Raw genomic sequence first — 21,855 nt, 5'->3', positions numbered from 1 at the left:
TATTATATTTAAGTTTATAAAGCGCACAGCTACCCGGAGGTTTCCCGGCGCTAAGGACCAAATTAAGGGGGAGAGCAAACTGGAAAATAAGGAAGGAGTTTATTGGTTAAATAACCACGTTTTAACCTCTCTGCGGAACTTGAGGTAGCAGGATTCGGTACGCAGAGATAGGGGAAGACAGGAGAAGGAACGACCACCCATTCTGGCTCTTTTAATTCAGGGAACCTGAAACCTGTGCTGGTTGGATGAACGAAGAGTACGGGATGGGCAGTACTGAGGAACCAAAGTACTGAGGTAGGGTGGGGCCCGACCTGCATTAATTCTGTGCATAAAGCAGAGAGCCTTGAATTTTGTGCGGCCTTCAATACGGAGCCAGTGCAAGTTACGTAGGGAACTAGAAGTGGAGGATTTATTGAGGAGTTTACAGAGCAGCCGAACCGCCATGTTCTGGACTGTCTGTAATTTGCGGGTCACCTATTTGCAAGCCCCCAGGAGAAGAATGTTGCCGTGGTCTAGTCTAGAGGTGATTAAGGCCTGGGCTACGGTTTTCTGTGTCTCCTGAGGAAGCATCCAAATGATCTTTCGGAGCCACTTGAGGATGGTGATGCAGGTAGAGGAGGTTTTAACCACGTGGTGCTTCATGGATAGTTGGTCATCAAAAATGATGTCAAGATTCCGTGTTGTTTTAGAGGGAACGGGGAGGGTGCCCATTTGCGTGGGCCAATGTTGGGGGCCCCCATAGAGTAGTATTCTGGCCAAACAAAAGAAGCTCTGTTTTCCACCGTTCAATTTTAGTTTGTTTTCGTGCATCCACGTGGCGATGTTACTAAGCCCTACGCAGAGGGAAGAGGGGGAAGAATGAGACCCCAACGAAAGAGAGTAGATGATCAGGGTATCGTCGGCGTATGAGTAAATGGTTAGCCCAGCTTGTTCCGCAATCGTAGCCAAAGATCTGACATACAAGTTAAAAAGAAGGAAATGGAGCTCTGAGGGACACCATACGCCGACTTATAGGTTTGAGAGGCTGAAGAAGGGGAGAATACTTGGAAAGTACGGTCTGAGAGAAAACTAACAAGCCAGTTGAGGACTGAGCCTGTGATGCCAGATGATTTAAGGGCATTAATAAGGATGGGGTGGGAAACCGTGTCAAATGCGGCACTCCAATCAAGCAAAATGAGTGCCACGGTTTCCCCCCTATCCACTCGGCAACGAATGGTTTCTGAAACCCCCAACAGGGTAGATTCTGTCGAAAAACCGGACCTGAAGCCTGACTGAGATGGATGAAGGATATTTCTTGATTCAACATGCAGGGTAAGTTGTGTGTTAATTTTCCAACATTTTTGAGAAAACAGGGAGGAGAGAAATGGGGCGGAAATTGGATGGGTTATTGGGGTCCGCATTAGCCTTTTTTAGTATGGGCACAATCATTGCATGTTTCCATGTAGAAGGTACCATGGCTTCTCTGAGGGAGGAGTTAAGTAAATCCAAAATAAGATTAAGGGAGGGGGTGTCCAGATTTTTTAGAATTTGTGGGGGAAGTGGATCCAGTGGGGAGCCAGATTTGATATTACTGATGATATTGGGAAGTGTGGAGCTATTAAGGAGATCTCAAGTACAGATCTGCTGTGCGGATGGCAAATTGGTCTCCTCTGAGACTTCAGGTTCGAGGAAGATCGCTGTATCAAGTGCTTTAGGGAGGCTATTCTGTTGTGAGGGTATAGAGTGCATATCCACTAGAGCCTCGGGATCACAGAAAGCGACAGGATTGTGTAATTTAGGGGTGGGGTGGGGGGGAATAGATTTTTCAAAGTCGCTATAGATGGCGTCGATTTTAGAAATAAAAAATTCCGCCAAGGAGTTGCATTGTTTGGCTTCTAGACAAGGCGCTTTGGGCTGACATGATGCGCCCGAAAGTTCTTGTACAACCTTAAAAAGTGCCTTTGGGCGGTTTTGTGCTTCAAGTATAGTTAGATTGACATATTCCATTTTGGCGGTTTTACAGAGTAAGTGATAGTTGGTTAAGGCGGTCTTATAAGTTTGCTTAGAGCATAAATCATAGTGTATGCGCCACTTGCGCTCAAGGTTTTTACAGATAGTTTTTTCTTTTTTCAGTGAGTCTGTGAACCAGGGCGCAGGAGGATGGTGTAGATTGTGCTTTTGCTTTCGCTGGGGTAAGCATACGTTGGCCGCTTGAGTGAGCCAACTATGAATAACAGTCTCCGCTTTAATGCTGGTAACTTCGGTGAGGGGCCTGGTATTCTCAAGACAAGAATTGAGTTTAATGAGGTCCAAATTTTTCCAGTTTCTGGTTGGCCTGAGTTCCGTGGAGGTAGAGGAGATGTTGGACGAACAACCAATAGTGACAGAGATGGTTACCATATAGTGATCTGACCATAGGATGGGTAGGGACGGTCTGTACGTAATAGTTTCTAAGTTTAAAAAGATGGGATCGAGGAGGTTCCCTGCCTTTTGGGTGGGGCCAGAGTTGTGTAAGGTGATGTTGAGAGCTGCAAGGTCCTGTAGAAGGTTGGTACTGATAGGGCAAGATGGGTCGTTAAAATGTAGGTTCAGGTCACCAATAATCGAGAAGTTAGTAGACTTCTGAAGTAGTGGTGCTATATGCTCAGGAAAGGCGGTGGCCCAGGAACTGGCTGGGCCCAGAGAACGATAGACGAGCATCCCAGAAAGGGTAAAATTAGGAGATAACAAAAGTTTAAAGTGACCCGCTTTGCTGTTAGGTATGTCAAGGTCCTCCCATTTGCAGGAATATAATCTGTTAAAAATTATAGCTATCCCTCCACCCTCTTTCCCCACTCTATTTTTACCTGTGTACGTATAGTTAGCAGGGAGGGCGGATGCAATGTCCAGACCGGAGTAGTCTTTTAGCCAGGTCTCTGTGAGAAATAGGGCCGCTGGTTGCGAGGAAGTAAGAAGATCAAAAATATCTCTTTTGTGTTTAACTAGTGACCTGCAGTTTAGGCTAATAAACGTGCATACTTGGGGGGAGTCAATGTGTATAGGCCTGGATTGAAATGGCGGGAGGTTGCATGTAGCTATCTTAGTTAGGGAAGGAAGGGAAGAGAGGGAAAGGTTACAGTTAGGACAGGTTATAGGGGCCAGATGACAGTACAGGGGAGTGCTGTATGAACAGTGCGATGTCCTGAGGCTAAGGAGGACCTCTCTAGAGTAAATAAGAGATGGACCGGGGAGTGTAGTACCAAGGGGCATGGCCCCTGGTCCCAGCCCGTCGCGGACGGGCGCAGACGGGCTGGACTTTGGCGCGACTTCGGCGCGCCATCGTCGCGTCCGCTGTGCGTCAGCCAGCACACCGGTATGAGAGGTGAGGCGGCGGTGGGAAACTAGACCGCTCCCCCTTCTGCCGGAAGTGAGTAAGAGAAAGCAAGAAACTCCCTCCACAACAACGAGCTAGGCTCGGGGTGGACCGGGGAGTGGGAATCAGGTGAAGGTACACATGAATTTTAAAACATAAACACTCATATAAGCTGCTGTTGCCGTAATTTACGTATACCATATCAAAGAACCAAAATAAGGCATTTGTCCATATCATAGCCTGCATCAATCAATCGGAGGGGGGGAATCGGGGGGGCTGCTGCTACTGCTCGACTGAACTCCTAAGGTTCTTCAGGAAGGTAAGATTACATAGCTACTTCCTACTGAACCCTTGCCGTCAGAAACACACCAACACTCCATTTAAACTTCCATCGAAATTCTCACCCACCGGTGCTATGGTCCCATCTGAAATTCTCACTTTTGAGAAACTAGTTCTTAATGATCTGACTCTACTAGAAAACAAAAGATCCTTTATTCCCTACAATATCACTATCCAAGAGAAGAATGCTATCTCCACTCTTAAGAACAACCAAGCATTAGTCATTAAACCGGCAGATAAAGGTGGAGGCATTGTGATTCAAGAAACTGAGCAATACAAAAAAGAAATCTTGCGCCAACTCGGCAATCATGAGCACTATTGCAAATTGCCACGCAACCCCACTGCTGAAATCCAGAAATTAATATCTGAAGTCACCAATGAAGGCTTAGAAACCGGCTTCTTATCCAAAAAAGAATTTGAGTTCCTTAACACAAAAGCTCCCAGAATTCCGGTCATATACTGCCTCCCAAAGATCCACAAGAACTCTGAACAACCTCCAGGACGGCATATAGTTTCTGGATGCGGCTCCATCCTGGAACCACTAGGACACTATATTGATCACTTTATTAAGCCTTTTGTCCCCACAACCACATGCTATATCAGGGACACAATGTCAATGATCAACCTCATTGAAGAACATCCATTTGATCCCACATCCAGCACCATGTGTACGCTGGATGTGGAATCACTTTATACTAATATACCCCAATTTGAGTCCCTCCGCGTGATTGCTGCTATTCTAGACACACGCCCTAGGCCCCATAATGTTCCATCCAACCTTATCCTTCAGCTGCTGGAGATATGCTTAACCAAAAATGTCTTTCTCTTTGAAGGACAATTTTATGGTCAAGTTCGTGGAACATCTGTGGGGGCTATTTTTGCCCCCAACCTGGCTATTTTGTATATGGACCACCTTGAGAACCTTTCGATCCTGGATGCATCAAACCCTTTCCACAGTGGCATTGCCCTGTGGAAGAGGTATATTGATGACATCTTTATGATTTGGACAGACTCAGAGGCCTCTTTAAACCAATTCTCACACTGGCTTAACAATAACAGCGGTGGGTTAAAATATACCATGACCACCAGCAAGGAATCTTTGCCTTTTCTGGACATCGAAATAAAACATTCCGAAGGGCGACTCATAACAAGTCTCCACCGTAAGCCCACAGAAAGAAACACCTTACTAAATTACACCCGTCATCACCCCCGTGCCCTTAAAGATTCATTGCCCTATTCGCAGTTCCTACGCATACGTAGGAACTGTTACTACAAACAGGACTATTTCACAGAAGCAAAAACACTGAGCCTCAAACTGAGACAACGAGGCTATCCACGGAAATTGGTACGTCGTTCACTAAAAAGAGCATGGTACTGCCCCAGAGAGACATTACTAGAACCCCGCATCAAGAGTAACCAGGACAGAATCACTTGTGTGACCACATTTTCCCCAGCATCTAATGCTATTAAGAAAAGTGTTCTAAAACATTGGCCAGTTCTAAATGCCGGTGTCCTTAACTTGGAACGACCAATGTTTGCTTTCAAAAGAGCAAAAAATATAAAAGATCACCTGGTCTGTGCCTCACTTCCTCAACCTGACACCAGAACTACCATAAATGATATGTGGAACTTGCCTACTCTCAAAGGTCATGCCATATTCGGTCAATGTGTCTCCTGTGATTCAACTATTGAAGGCAAAACTTTCTCTTATTGCACAATCAAATATGAGAGACATCACTTCACAAACTGTAATTCTCACAATGTAGTGTATGCGATTTTATGTCCATGTATGTTGACATATATAGGGCAGACGAGCCAGAAGATCAAGCTGCGGATGGGACAACACAGAAGTAGAATCCGCTGTCAAACTGCCAATGCGCCCCTTGTAGAACATTTCATGGAAAAAGGGCACACGGAAAATGACTTTACATGGACTGTGATTACACAGGTCAAAGATCCCCCACAAGGAGCAGACATTTCGCAAATTTTGAACAAGGAAGAGTTGCACTGGATCCTGAGAACAGACAGTTTACGAAAGGGGCTCAACAGGGTTGAGGATTGGACCTCTTTGTTATGAAAAATCCTTTACAATAGTTCCTTTCCACCAGTTCAACCCAACTGTGACACAGTATAAATGATTTTCCAAACAAATAACTAATTGTATGTATATTACGATATGTCACCAAAACTTTCACTGTCAATCAATGACACTTATAGAGCGCGCTACATACCCGTAGGGTCTCAAGGCGCTGGGGGGGGGGGGGGGTGCCGCTACTGCTCGAACAGCCAGGTCTTCAGCTTCTTCCGGAAGGAGAGGTGGTCTTGGGTCAGGCGCAGGTCGGACGGGAGGGAGTTCCAGGTCTTGGCGGCCAGGTAGGAGAAGGACCTTCCTCCTGAAGTCGCTCTTCGGATGCGGGGGACGGTGGCGAGGGCGTGGTTGGCTGATCGGAGGTGGCGTTTGGGAGCGTAGAAGTTGATCCGGCTGTTGAGGTAGCTCGGGCCTTGGTCGTGTAGGGCTTTGTGTGCGTGGGTGAGGAGGCGGAAGGTGATTCTTTTGTTGACGGGGAGCCAGTGAAGGTGTCTCTCAGCTGTCCGGAGATGTGGCTGGTATGTGGGATGTCGAGGATGAGTCTGGCTGAGGCGTTCTGGATCCGCTGGAGTCTCTTCTGGAGCTTGGCGGTGGTACCGGCGTAGAGGACGTTGCCGTAGTCCAGTCGGCTGGTGACGAGGCCATGGGTGACGGTCTTCCTGGTCTCGGTGGGGATCTTCACTTCACTTTGGGCAATTCACTTTTACCACTCTAAGATGGCCGCCCCCATTTCGGTACCTCCCTGCCAAGTCCCTTTTCCATTGTGAGTATTCAAATACTCTGTTCCTCCCAACTCCGGCAGCGATCACCGCCAGAACCCCAACCGTCCTGCCATCAAGCAAGACCACACCAAGTGAGTACGGCATGGTGCCACACCCCCTTCCCCCGCGCCGTCTCCCATATGCCTTAAGCTTATTTATGCCCAATTGCCTCCTTAGAATTCCCGAAGAGGAAGCATCGGACCGCCGCAACAGCGAGCCTGGAGCCACTAATTTAAGTAAGTTCCGGTAGAGTCATAGGTATACTAATTAATCCCGCATATTCTCCGGCTATTACTTCCACCTCCCCTCAGCCGCCTTAGCACACAGTCCAATGCGCCGAACAGTAAACACTGCGTCGTACTTTTTATAAACCAACAAACTCACGGGCTAGAGCACATGTCCTTTTCACTGCGCCGTATTTCTTTTTTTAAAAATATTGAATGTGATTGTCCTTTCACTGAACAGTGCAAGCCATCACTCTTTTTTTCTGGTAACAAGCATGTGCTGGAAATCACGGAGTACAACTTAAAACAGTTCTTAATCCTCACCAGGTCACTCGAAATTTCCACAACGGCACAAATAAGTCCTCGCTTGTTGTTTGTGGAAACTAAAAATATAAAATGCATTCATGCCTAGTAATTTCTAATGAAAACTTTTTTGCTTATGTTTTTTTCCCTTATTTTTCCCTCCTTTCAAACGTTTATTTAATATTATGTAAACTGCCATAGAGGCTATGTAACTGTTGAAATAGTCTCAAGACAAACATGACACATTGGTTTTTGTCCTGATAATGATGCATGTATTTTCAAGCTGCATCGAAACGTCGTCGACCTTACTGCACCATATGTTTGTTTGAATTCACGAAATGTCTAGAACAATGGGTTGCTTTAAATGAATCCTAGTCTGTAATACTGAACAATAGTACAGACCGCTTTGTGCGCTTTTACATAATTTTCTGTCACTTGTTTTGTCTTGTCCCCTGTGGGTCACAGGCTGTGCCCACTTTTGTATAAATGTTGAATATATGAACCAATACAGAAAATTTGACGAATAAAATCCTGTCCGGCTGGACAGAGGTCATACATACTATTCAGTATATGTCTATCATTCCCATGATCCTAAATTACTAGGGTCCTCTGTCTTGTAGAATAGGCTACTGCTCGAAGGGCCAGGTCTTGAGGAGCTTCCTGAAGGTCAGCAGGTCCTGGGTCTGTCGCAGGTCAGTGGGGAGGGTGTTCCAGGTCTTGGTAGTGAGGAAGGAGAAGGATCTGCCTCCGGAGGTGGTACGCTGGATTCGTGGGACGGCTGCGAGGGCGAGTCTTTCGGAGCTGGCAGGCGGGGATGTAGAAGTTGAGTCTGTTGTTCAGTTAGGCTGGTCCGGAGTTGAGTGCTTTGTGTGCATGGGTGAGGAGCTTGAAGGTCATCCTCTTGTTGATGGGGAGCCAGTGAAGGTCTTTGAGGTGGGGGGTGATTTGGCTGTGTCGGGGGAGGTTGAGGATCAGGCGGGCCGAGGCGTTCTGGATGTGTTGTAGCCGCTGTAGGTGTTTGGTCGGGATTCCCGCGTAGAGTGCGTTGCCGTAGTCCAGCCGGCTGCTGACGAGGGCTTGGGTCACCGTTATTCTGGGTTCGAGGCATGTGGGCTGCTGAATTCATATCTGTGCATAGATCGCCGCCTAGTGTTGGGTCCGGATGATTGCACATTGTTGTCCTGGAAGAGTCTTCGAAGTATCACGAGATAGGTGGCTCCTCCCCTGGACTACAGTGCGCATGGGCATCGCCTCCATCCCCAGATTGTTTTTTTCCGCCATTGGGTTCGGATGTGTGTCGGTTCCCTCTGTCGGAACCGATAGTTGTTAACTCTCTTAACTCGAGACCAAAAGGTCTTTAGGTTTGGCGCCGGTATCGTTTTCGTTCGGGTTTACTGTTTTCTTCAGCTCCGAACTCTCGCTGCCCTCCACGCATTGATAAGAAATATAAGGCAGCGCCCTCGGATCCAACATATATCAAGGGACACCTGCCACTGGACTCTTTGGTAGTATCAAACGCTCGCAAGAGGGCGGACTCACAGACAACTGGTGACGCTCCTCCCCCAGACAAAGAGTCGAAAATATTTGAGGCCTCAGGGAAACGTATTGCTGCACAAGCAGCTAACATTTGGCGCATCTCGAACACGCAGGCCCTACTTGCACGCTACGATAGGGCTCATTACGACACCCTAGAAGCACTGCTCCAGCACTTGCCTGACCAATACAAGGAGGCAGGGGAAATGTTAATTCAAGAGGGAAAGCTCATTACAAACGCTTCCATCAAATGTGCGCTAGATGTGGCTGATACAGCCTCCAGGGCAATCAACACCAGTGTGTTGCTCAGAAGACATGCATGGCTTAGGATCTCAGGGTTTAAACCTGATATACAAACAACCATCCTTAACCAGACGGTTAATCCTGACCATTTGTTTGGACCCGAGGTGGATGCGACGCTTGAAAAGATGAAAAAAGATACAGACACTGCGAAGTCTATGGGGGCCCTCCAGTCTCAGCAGTTTCGAGGTGGTTCCTTTCGCCGCTCCAATACCAGAGGCACCTCAAGGGGTCAGGCATCGCAATCCACCCAGTACTACAAGAGCAATACCCAAACCTCATACAACAACAAGGGTAGAGGTGGATACAGAGGCAACAATGTCAAGGGCAGGGGACGTGGAAACAACAGCTCCAGGTCCACCGCCGCCAGCAAGCAGTGACGTCTTGTCACTGCCCCCCGACCACACAACACCGGTCGGGGGGAGACTCCAGCAGTTCCTGCCCGTGTGGAGATCCATCACCACGGACAGGTGGGTCAGATCTCTTGTCCAGTACGGTTACTGTCTGGAACTTACTTCCACTCCACCAAACATACCTCCAAGAAGCCGTCCTATGTCCGGCGAGCACTTGCACTTGTTGCAGCAGGAAGTTCAGGTCATGCTGCAAAAAGGAGCAATAGAGCTCGTCCCACTGCAAGAAAGGGGAACAGGGGTTTACTCCCTGTACTTTCTAATCCCCAAGAAGGACGGATCCCTACGGCCCATCCTGGACCTCAGGCCCCTCAACCAGTACATTCTCTCGGAGCATTTCCATATGCTCCCGTTGCAGCAGGTACTCCCTCTGCTTCAGCAGGGGGACTTCCTGGCTACGTTGGATCTAAAGGATGCATACTTTCATATCCCCTTGCATCCTTCCCACAGGAAGTATCTCAGATTCACAATTCAAGATCAGCACTACCAGTTCAGGGTTCTGCCGTTGGGGGTCACCACAGCGCCAAGGGTCTTTACGAAGTGCCTAGCGACTGTGGTGGCACATCTACGACGCCAGAACGTCCACGTCTACCCTTACCTGGACGACTGGCTTATTCAGGCAAAAACAGAGCAGCAGTGCGCCGACCACGTGTCCCGCACCATTCATCTCCTGCACGATCTGGGATTCTCTCTGAACTACCCGAAATCCCATCTCCAGCCCGCCCATGTACGACAGTATCTGGGCGCGACAATAAACACTCTGGCAGCCACTGCGCAGCCAAATTCAGTGAGAATCGCCAGTATCCAAACACTGATCGAACGATTCAGACCTCAGCACTCGCTTCCAGCGAAGGTGTTCATGCAGTTGATAGGCATGATGGCCTCCTGCATCTCCATCGTCCCGCACGTGAGACTACATATGCGTCCGCTTCAGGAGTGCCAAGCACGTCAGTGGACTCAGGCTCATGGGCAACTGACAGACCTAGTGTTGGTGAGCGGTCGGGCATACGACTCTCTGCATTGGTGGAATCCACAAAACCTTTGCAAGGGCCGACCATTCCAAGAGCCCGTGCCACAGATTATCCTGACGACGGACGCTTCTCTCCAGGGATGGGGAGCGCATGTACTCCAGTACACAGTGCAGGGACTATGGACACTACAGCAAAGGAAGATGCACATCAATGTGTTGGAACTGATGGCAATCTTCATGGCCTTGAAGGCGTTCAAAGTACATCTGTGCAACAAAGTCGTGTTGATCCGGACGGACAACATGACAGCCATGTACTACATTCAGAAGCAGGGAGGCACACACTCTCCGCAGCTGTCTCATCTGGCTCAGAGCATGTGGAAGTGGGCCATTCAGAGGAACATCTTCCTCATGGCAGAGCATCTCCCGGGCAAGGACAACCAGATGGCGGACCTGCTCAGCAGGCACAGCCATCAAATGCACGAGTGGGAGATACATCCATCAGTACTCCAACCGTACTTCCAAAGGTGGGGTCATCCAGAGATAGACCTGTTCGCCACAAAGGAGAACGCAAAAGGCCAAAGCTTCGCCGCCAGGTTCCCACACCCGCAATCACAGGGCAATGCGATGTGGATGAACTGGTCAGGCAGATTTGCGTACGCTTTTCCCCCAGCACCTCTGATACCGCTGGTGGCACGCAAGCTCAGGCAGCACTCGATGACTCTCATCCTGGTTGCTCCAACGTGGGCTCGCCAACCGTGGTACACCACGTTTCTGGAACTCTCCGTGGTACCGCATCAAAGGCTTCATCTCACTCCCAGCCTTCTGACGTAGAGCCATGGCGACATTCAGCACCCAGATCTGCAACAGCTCAACCGGGCGATCTGGGTCCTGAAGTCCTAGAGTTTGGCTACCTCAATCTTCCTCCCGATTGCATGAACATCATTCGGGAGGCAAGAAAGCCCACTACTAGAGCTTGTTATGCGGCTAAATGGAAGAGGTTTGTCATTTACTGTGTTAACCACGATATTGACCCGCTAGATGCTTCCATTCAAAACATCATTTGTTACCTGTTCCACCTGTATCGATGCAATTTGGCGTACTCTTCCATCCGCATTCACCTGTCTGCTATGGCAGCATACCTCCAGAATAGGCAACACCTGTCACTTTTTAAGGTCCCTGCTATCAAGGCTTTTCTGGAAGGACTCAAGAGAGTCATTCCGCCAAGGACCCCACCAGCTCCAGAATGGAACCTCAATGTGGTTCTTACAAGACTGATGGGTCCTCCCTTCGAGCCACTGCACTCTTGTGAGCTTCAGTTTCTGACTTGGAAGGTTGCTTTCTTAGTAGCAATTACATCGCTACGGAGGGTTAGCGAGTTGCAGGCGCTCACCATCCAAGAACCTTTCTTCCAAGTACATGCTAACAGGGTTGTGCTCCGCACTAACCCTAAATTCTTACCCAAGGTTGTATCTCAATTCCATATGAACCAGACAATTGAGTTGCCGGTGTTTTTCCAAAACCCAGAGACGCTGGCGGAGCGGATGCGCCACACCCTTGACGTTAAAAGAGCCTTGATGTACTACGTGGACAGGACAAAAGATTTTCGCAAAACCAAGCAGCTTTTCGTTGCTTTTGCCACACAACACAAGGGAAACGCTATCTCCAAAGCTGGGATCGCTAGGTGGTTCGTGAAATGCATTCAAATCTGTTACGCTAAGGCTAAACGCACTCTCACTATCCCACCAAGAGCCCACTCCACCAGGATGTTGGGGGCCTCTATGGCTTTCCTAGGTAACATTCCCTTAGAAGATATTTGTAGGGCAGCCACATGGTCTACCACACATACTTTCACTAAACATTACTGTGTAGACGTGCACTCCAAACAGCAGGCAGCTGTTGGTCAGGCTGTTCTCAAAACACTTTTTCAGACTGCTGCAGCTGGCACGGGCGGCCGCCGCTAATGGAGGGACTGCTATATATTCTATGCACAGATATGAATTCAGCAGCCCACATGCCTCGAACTGCAAATGCTATTTACCAGTATGCATCTGTTCTTGGCATGTAGGGCTGCTGACATTCATATCGCCCACCCTCCTCCCCGGCGCCTGTAGCAGCTGCAGTATTCATATATTTATATGCTCATAGCATGGTCATCACTCACATACTTCACTCCATCTCTGCCAATGGCTAAAAACAATCTGGGGATGGAGGCGATGCCCATGCGCACTGTAGTCCAGGGGAGGAGCCACCTATCTCGTGATACTTCGAAGACTCTTCCAGGACAACAATGTGCAATCATCCGGACCCAACACTAGGCGGCGATCTATGCACAGATATGAATGTCAGCAGCCCTACATGCCAAGAACAGATGCATACTGGTAAGTAGCATTTGCATTTCGATCGGGATCCACTTGTAGATCCTGCGAAGCATGCGGAGGGTGTTGTAGCAGGAGGAGGAGACGGCGCTGACCTGCTTGGACATGGAGCGGGAGGAGTCGAGGATGAATCCCAAGTTGCGTGTGTGGTCCGCGGGCGTCTCTGCTGTTCCTAGTGTTGTCAGCCACCAGGAGTCGTCCCATGCAGACTGGGTAGGGCCGAGGATGAGGACTTCCGTCTTGTCAGAGTTCAGCTTCAGGCGGCTGCTCCTCTTCCACTCGGCGACGGCCATCATACCCTCGTGGAGTATGGTTTTGGCGGTATGCGGGTCCTTGGTAAGGGAGAGGATGAGCTGGGTGTCGTCGGCGTAGGAGATGATGTTCAGGTCGTGTTGGCCGGCCACTTGTGCGAGGGGGGCCATGTAGATGTTAAGCAGCGTCGGGCTGAGGGATGAGCCCTGGGGTACGCTGCAGATGAGGTTGGTTGCTTCGGATCGGTAGGGTGAGAGGCGGACTTTCTGGGTTCTACCAGAGAGGAAGGAAGTGGTCCAGTCCAGGGCTTTCTCCCGAATTCCGGCTTCTTGGAGGCATGTTCTTAGTGTGTGGTGGCAGACTGTGTCGAAGGCGGCTGACAGGTCCAGGAGGATGAAGGCTGAGGTTTCGCCGTTGTCTAGTTGGTGTCGGATGTCGTCTGTGGCGGCAATGAGGGCTGTCTTGGTGCTGTGGTTCCGTCTGAATCCGGATTGCGACTGGTCTAGGATGATGTTGTCCTCAAGGTGGCGGGTCAGCTGTATGTTGGCGATTTTCTCAATGACCTTCGCCGGGAAGGGGAGCAGGGAGATGGAGTGGAAGTTCTTGAGGTCAATGGGGTCCGCCTTGGGCTTCTTGAGTAGGGCGTTGATTTCGGCGTGCTTCCAGCTTTCCAGGAATGTTGCTGAGTCGAAGGAAATGTTGATGACCTTTCGTAGTTGGGGTGCGATGGTGGCGTCTGCTTTGTTGAACACGTGGTGTGGGCAGGGGTCTGCTGGCGATCCCTAGTGGATGGAGTTCATGATCTTTCGTGTCTCATCGTCGTTGACGTGGGCCTAGGAGGTCAGCTGGTTGGTGCAGGTGGCGTTCAGGGTGGGGTCTGTCGTGGTCGGGGCTGGCGGTACGTTGAAACTGTTGTGGATGTCGATGATCTTGTGGTGGAAGAAGGTGGCCAGTGAGTCGCACAGTCCTTGCGAGGGCGGGATGTCGTTGGCGCTGGGTTTGGAGAGTTCCTTCACGATCCTGAAGAGCTCTTTGCAATCGTGTGCGTTGTTGTCCAGGCCGGGTTTGAAGGAGGACCTCTTGGTTTTTCTGATGAGTTGGTGATGTCTGCGAATGGCGTCCTTGCGGGCAGCGTGGTTGTCTGACGTGCGGTCTTGGAGCCATTTCTTCTCTAGCATCCGGAATGTGTGTTTGGAGGTCTGGAGTTCTTCAGTGAACCAGGCGGCTTTCTTGCTGGAGTGGTTGATGGAGGGCTTCTTTAGCGGGGCGAGAGTGTTGGCGCAGTCTTCAATCCACTGTCTGAGGTTTCGGGCGGCGGTGTCTGGGCCGGTGGGGTCAGTTGGAGGGTCCAGGGCGAGGGCAGAGGTCACTTGGTTCTCAGTGATTTTACCTCAGCAGCGGCGAGTTAGCTGTTGGGTGTGGTGGTGCGTGGTTGCTTTCTTGAATGTGAAGTGGATGCAGCGGTGGTCGGTCCAGTGGAGTTCGTGGTGTGGTTGAAGGCGACGTGGGTACTTGTGGAGAAGATGGGGTCAAGCGTGTGGCCGGCGGCGTGGGGGGGTACGGTGACGAGTTGTCGGAGGCCGAGGTTGGCAAGGTTGTCGATCAGGGTGGCGGAGTTAGTGTCGGTGTTGTTCTCGAGGTGGAAGTTCAGGTCCCCGAGAGGATGTAGTCCGTGGAGGCGAATGTGTGTGTGCTGGCGAGGTCGGCGATGGAGTCGCTGAACAGGGCCCGGGGTCCGGGAGGTCTGTAGACGAGTGTTCCTTTGGGAGTGGTGTTGGGGTCGGTGTGGATCCGGAAGTGAAGGTGTTCGGCGGAGTTGAGTCGTCTGCGAGGGTGTGGCCCTGGAGCCTGGACTTGTGGACGATGGCTATTTTTCCTCCAATTCTGTTGGCACGATCCCTGCGGGAGATCTTGTAGCCGTCTGGGATGGCTATGGCGATGTCCGGTGCCGAGGATTCATTCCACCAGGTCTCGGTCAGGAATGCTACTTCAGGGGCCGTTGTGTCGAGTAGGTCCTAAAGCTCGACGGCGTGTTTATGTGCGGAGCGGGTGTTGACGAGTATGCAGCGGAGGTGGTTGGGTCCGGTCCTTGGAGGCTTGGTGGTTCTGTCACAGGAGAAGCTGCAGGCGTGGCAGGAGAAGGGTCCGTGGGTGTGTTTCGGGGCAGCCTGGAAGCAGCGGTGGTCCCGGCCGGTGTTGAGAGCGAGGAGGGTGTTGGCGTCGTATTGTAGTCTGGTGTTGCGGGAGGCACGGGGTCCAGGGGTTCTGGTGCTGGGCGAGGGCCAGGCGCGTACAGGCGCAGACGGGCTTGACTTTGGCACGCGCGGCATCCTCCGCAAAAGGCAAAAGTGGGAGGGAGGAGCAGCTGGGAGGCGGGAGCGGGACAGCCAATGGGTGTTGAGGGACTGGACACAGAAGGCAAAAGGGGGAGGGCCGCAGGGATGCAGCGGCGGGAAGCAGGGGGGTACAGAGAGCAAAGGGGTGCTTAAGAGCCCAAAACAGAATACAAAACAAAAAATAAAGTACAAAACAGTCAACAACAAACCACCATGTAGGCAGCACAAGAGCACACCAGCGGCGAACTCCCGGCAGCAGCGGGGCAAGAGTCACGGGCACACAGGAGGAGCGGTGCGGCGCGACCTGACCTGACCTGTGAGCAGGGTCAAGGGTCATCAGTTGCCACTCATCACCAAAAAACCATAACTCACCGAGTTTATTGATAGATTAAACTCTAAATGGCGCCAGGTAGGAGGAGCTTCAGAGAACACAACCTGTGTTCAAAAAGGGATACATAGTGTACACATTTTAGATGGTGTATAAATGCGGCCTCTAAAACATATCAAAATAACAAAATATCTCTCCCTATGTGCCCGCCAAAAATAGTAAAGCACGAGAGACTTCAAGCGGTGGCCCTTGGGTCTCCTGAGGGTTCCCTTCCTCCTACGAGCTACCTCCCTCCGCAGAGTGATAAATGCTACATTATCTCTGCCATCTGCTTAAGCATTTTACTTTCCGGCATGTATCTTACTGTTCGGATGAAATCTCCAGCATCTCTCGTGCCCGTTCCTGTTGCGCCGCGGAGGTGATAACGAGACGCCGGCCGCTCCATTATAAGCCTGTTTCCATTAGCAGTCGGCCGACATGCCGTCGCGGCATGCCTACGTCACGGCGTCGACCAGCGTCCGGGGCACCTGGGAATTGTAGTTGTTCCCACGCTGCCTTAGGATGATAATGTTTATGCACCTTAGAAATGCGTTAACTATTTACCTCAATATTTCAGCGGGATCAGAAACAATAATTTGAAGAATCCCACAAATTTTGAAATAAAAAAAATGCAACAATCCTGTTCTTGAGAAAAACCAAAAACACAATCATTACATGATGCACCATATCTCATGAGTCCCTTCCCTGTCCAGGTTAATCGTAGGGGAACGTTTTTTAACAAGGGTAGTGAACGACTCGGCAAGTAAAAAGATATGGTCAGAGCATAAGTCATTAACTGGCAAGTTGTTCGAGGAACAAGACTAATGTATAACTAATCCATCTACCAAAAGTAGCGGAACAATGAAATTAGCCAGATTACACAAATGTATAGGAAAGTGTGTATCAGGATAGGTTCAACAATGCCCATCCTGGTTAAAGGACATACACTTACTTCCACTCAATTTTTCAGCTAAAGATGAAATATAAATGCATGATAAAGTGGTAAATGACATCCATCAATATGTGTACCCTGGTCAAATTCCCAAGGTGAGGTGTAATAAGTTTTTTTTCCATGTGGAGTCTGCCACTGACCCAACACAGAAAAAAGACTTGGTTAATATTTTATATATTATTACACACTCAGACAAAATAATACACAATATCAAAGAAAGATGTTCCTGCATAGTTGGTAGTGCCCTAGTATATGTGTGTTCACAGGATACAAAGATCTTGGAAGGGTCACCTAATCAATGCGTGCCAAGGTATATCATCATTTAGACCCCTCAGATGGCTTTTTCAAAACACATAATTGTGCCACTGCTTGTTTATTTATTCACTCGAGGTCTGGTTCTCTCCACCGCTTTGTGTTTACAGGGCTGCCAGAATATCTGGCACTGAGTCATCTGTTAGTCATGTGTCTGTCATAAATAAGATGTTTAGAGATTTGGAATTTAGCAGGTAGAAGCCGATTGATGTTTAACCCTAGGACTGCGTATAGAGGTTGGTTACAGTAAGTTGATTATTCTTCCAGAAGCCGAATGGCAGCGAGGATTTGATCATAGACTCAGAAACAGATTTATTGTCCCTAGGCAAATTGGTTATTAGCCTTTGATTAGGCGGGCAGGCTATTGGCTGGTTCTGAGTTAGAATGTCTAGCTTAGAATGTTTAGAGAAAGCAGATTGCTCTAGTTGATAACTGCTCGAAGAAAAGCTTTTGAGTTCCTCAGCGGAGTGAATCAAATTTTGGGCATAGTGGCTGGCCCCGGACTGCTGGTATGGGTGCAGACTGGATTCCCTTTGGCGCTTCTCCGCCTCGCGGCATGATTTGAAGGGTATGAGCTCTTACAGACTCCACCTTTCTAGAATTTAATTGGTCCCCTCCCAGGCAGTTGGATGCACACACAGAGTGTCTCCAAGGTTGTCTTCCCAGCAAAGCAACAACCGCCTCGGAAAAGGTGGAAAACGTTATTTAACAAGCATTTGCAATGCAATGGTTTCGCCTTTGGAAAAGTTAGAGCTATTGGCATTGTAAATGACAAAATTTGTATTTATGTGTTGGTTTTGAAAACCGATAAATAAATGGCATTGTCATTTACATTGCCATTAGCTTAATCTCTCGCAAATGTGAGACCTATTGTACCCTACGGACGAGCTCAGCAGACAGTAATTACTACCACACACACACACCCAGAGCCACATGTGTCCTTTGTTTAATAATTTTCTATCAAGTTTTTTTAATCCGTTTTGGAATTGCTATTATTTTAATTTCGACTTTATCACTGTTTTGGTACTGCATAAGTACTTTGTACATGTCCCCTTCCTGCCTTTGAACGTACAGCGAATGTGACAAGTTAAAAATAAAATGTAAAGACATCTATATTGCTCCTTCACTTCAACAACCTTGATTGACCTCCTGAAATCCAGGATGGCATCTCTACTTCCAGCTCTTATTGGTCCCTTGCAGGCACTTTTGGGGCGTTGGTGCAGATGCCACGGTGGTTCTGCCCCGCCATGTTGCGGTGGAGGCTTGGGTAAGATCGAGGAGGATGCCGGTCGTCCAACCCCTTTATTGGATCCATAGCACCTGAGCAGAGTTAGCATCTCTGTGCTGAACGTCTGGAGTAAGGCGTGGGAGGAGGACGGGAAGGAATAGCCTAGGAGTAAAGGAGATTCCTGGCTAATGATGAAGGTACTTGCAACACTGGAGAGAGCCAGCCACGAGGCGGTTGTATTTCGATTGCACATACCAAAAGGTAAATGTCCTTCTAATGCCTAAGTTGATCCTTTCATTATTAACGCAATAGACCTGCGCTTATCGGCCTCGGGAAGATGAAAGACGTAGCCGGCCCTGCTGGGAATTAAGCCTTGCCTTGCTGTTTGCGGTCGATGCTGAAAGGGTGCATCGGGGCCATACGTGCTTCTCAGCACCACTTCCCCATCCTCGCACGTCAGGCGGAAAAAACGCTTCTGTGCCAGATGCAGATGACATAAAAACGCTGCCCTGCAGAGCGAGGCCTGTGGCTGGAGACAGGCGGAGCTCCGCCCACGCGCGCCGGCTCCAGGCCTCTGTATCAAGCCGTCATCGGCGGCGGCTCGAGGCAGCACAAAGCAATGTAAAGGTGCCTGGTGATCCCATATGCAATCTACCGATTCTGATCGCACTGTCGATGACAACATACGATTCCACAGAGGCCAATGATGAACTTGAGTGGTGTATCCTTCGTTACAAGCTGCAACACTGTACGAATCAGAGAGAGTAACATATTTACAAACGAAAGGGACTTCTTTACAAACTAAAGTGACATCTGTACACACCGAAGGGATGTTTTCATAAACCAGAGTAACCTCTTTAAACACGAAGAAACATCTCGAGCATCCGCTCAGCCCCAGCTCCATGAAAAAATGGCGGCGCAAACATCAGGCAAAAAAAAAAAAAAAGTAAACACCCACAATGGGCCCACCTCTTCGTGACGGCAAAAAAAGGGGCGGAGAAGGAAAAAATCGCCGGAACGCCCACGAATCGCCTTGGACAATGACGGACAGATCTCTCTTCCAATGGCTAGCCTCCATTTATGGACCTAGCCAATGGAAGAGAGAGGCGGGACAAAGCCAACAACTGTTCTAACATAAGATTTCGCCTGCGCGAACGCTGCTGCGCAGCGGACGCCAGGCGAAACCTAAAAACAGAGTAAGGTAACACGAAATTGTTGTTTTAAGAGCTGAAGTGTAAGAAGTTATTAAATGACTGAAAATACAGGGTGAAGGAGGGCTGTTCTATATGTCAGTGCTTGGGTATGACAGAATAGATTGCTCGGACAATAAGGAGTACATAAGTCTTGGGAGCGGGTTGTGATGCATACAGATTGCGAGTCATTGTTAAGCAGTTGGGGTTATATGATGACCACGGTTCTGGTTTCTAGTTTGTAGTTAATCCTATCATTTGCATACATGTGACTGTCTCTGTTATACATGTGTTATAGGCACACAGCCGCTTCCAAGTAGATTTTTGAAAGGATCGAGGGCCAGGCAGACCATGGAGGCACACCACTCATGTTGTTGTACATTTTCTCCATGTGATTGTAATAGGTTGAGCTCAGTGGTACTGAAGGCTTTGCAGTCATCTTGTAGCAACAAGACTCATTCAGGGTTAGTTCAGTGGCTGTGATGGAAAGTTTATTTGGATGGTTGAAGTTGCTGTATATGGAGATGATTTTGTTACAGAATTAAGAGAGCTTATTTCAAAGTCTTGTGTGGAGGTGATATTACTGGAGCCGGGGGGGAAATCTTTGATGTTGATGATGGTGAAAATTTCAATGGTGGTGTTAGTGCTGTGGTCGATCGATGTGATCCACAAGAGCTGTGTGCTTGGTGTTCCGTATCTGCTGGTGGTAAAGCCTTAGTGCTAATTTGAAGAGGTCTTTATCTGCAGCGTCTTTGCTTCATTTGTGATCCAGTTCTTTAAATTAGATTTTAGTCAGTGTGAGCTCCTCTGTGCACCAGCTGGCCTGTGGGCTGGCTCTTGCTGTTGGATTGCACTTGACGGGAGTCAGGGTATGGGTACATGCAATGATACAGCTGATGAGATTTTTGATGGCTTTCAGCAAGATACTGGTGTGCTTGGAGAGGTCGGAATCCCACTGCTCTTGTAAGGCTGTAATGATTTCTGGTGTCAAGGTTGGGTTTAGCTATGTTTCAGTGAGAAAGAGGCAGTGCAGAGCATGGTTGTGCAGTAGGTCCCAGGATTCTGTGGTATAATCGGTGTGCGAGGCAGTGTTGAGCATGCATACTAGTGTGGTATGTTGTTTGTGTGGTGTTTTTGATCTGTTTGAGTGGGTGGCTAGTTTCCGTGAGAGAGCGAGTGGGGTGCTGTTAATACGGGAAAGCGCCTCCGAACTTGAAGAAAGTGCATGTGAATGCTACTCCAATAATCTGTTGTGCAGAGTGTCAGAGTGGTGATCCGTGGCTGGGGTTAAGAGCATGGAGTAGCTTGCATTGGTGTTTCATCAGCCTGAGTTTCCCTGTCCACCTGCTTGCCTGTGGTCTGGCTTTTGCTGTTGGGTTGCGCATGAGTGAAGTCAGGGTATGGGCACATGCAGTGATCCAGCTGTTTAGGTTGTGGATGGGTTCCAGCAAGTCACTGGTGTGCTTGCAGAGGGGGGCAATCCCACACCACTTCTGAGATGTTTTTCATCAATAGTGGGGATGGTTGTATTGATGTCCGCTGCCGAAATTGGGTTTAGCCATGTTTCCTTGAGAAAGAGCAGGTCCAAATCATGGTTGCGCTCCGTGGTATACTTGGTGAGCCAGCGGGTGTTGAACATGCATGTGGGTGTGGCAAGTTTGTGTGGTGTTTGGTCTGTGAGCTTGAGTGGGTGGGTGGTTTGTGAGAAGTGGGTTGTTGGTGCGGGAGTGGTGGATGTAGTATGTGGGAGAGAGCATGAGAATTTGCAGAAACATCACGTGAATGCTACTTCCGTAATGTGTGGTGAGCGAAGGCTGGGGTTAAGAGCATAGTGTAGTGTAGCAGTGTATAGGTGATAGGGGAGAACCAGGGTTCCTGGCGCTGAGCGCGGTTTAGGCGTGGACGGGCACAGGCAAACTTTCCTGTGGTGTTCCAGCGGCACACCACCTTTAAAAAGATCCTGGGAGGAGGAAGGACTGCCGGGTACCGTGTACGGGAAACCATTTATGTCACTGCCTGTGCAGATGGATGAATTGAAATCCTGTGATGTCACTTCCTGTAGAGATTGGCAGTGGGAAATAAATACCTCTTGTTTGACTTCTTGTTTTTGTTACATATCTGTGTGGTGACCACTGTATAAATCGCACAGTTAAACTTGCTGTACCATTGCTTTTTACAGTGTTGTTCCCAGCACTTAATTCAAACACAATTTGTTTTAGACCAGATTTTGACTCTTGTATTGGCTAGATTTTTTATCTTGTATCATCAACCACCCATTTTCAATAATATATTGTTGTAATTGTTGATGGGGGTGAATGTGCCCTAGTGATATCCTTAAGCAATCCCAAAACGTTTTTTGTACAGTTTGTTGCCTCCAATTGGTTTTTGAAGTCCAACAACCCTACACACGGCGGCGATAGAATCAAACACTGTAGAGTATGTATGATATTTCATGCTTCATTCAGTTCACTCCCTGATGCATTGCCCTTTTCATTCTCTTGGGATTGGGCGTCTCTCAGGACTCAGTCCTTAGTACTCTACTTTTCTCACTTTAAACTGCCTCTTTGGGGACATTGTCTCCTC

The 21,855-nt window shown here is 48.9% G+C and overlaps 1 protein-coding gene across 1 annotated transcript in view; it reads left to right on the top strand.

Moving 5' to 3' along the window:
- Nucleotides 1-21,855, top strand: part of ETFB (electron transfer flavoprotein subunit beta) — a 510,595-nt gene that overhangs the window by 239,605 nt on the left and 249,135 nt on the right. The gene's annotated exons all lie outside the window — the stretch shown is intronic.

The sequence above is a fragment of the Lissotriton vulgaris genome, chromosome 7, assembly GCF_964263255.1.
Source record: "Lissotriton vulgaris chromosome 7, aLisVul1.2, whole genome shotgun sequence".
Lineage (NCBI taxonomy): Eukaryota > Metazoa > Chordata > Amphibia > Caudata > Salamandridae > Lissotriton > Lissotriton vulgaris.
This window is presented reverse-complemented; position numbering and strand designations above follow the sequence as displayed.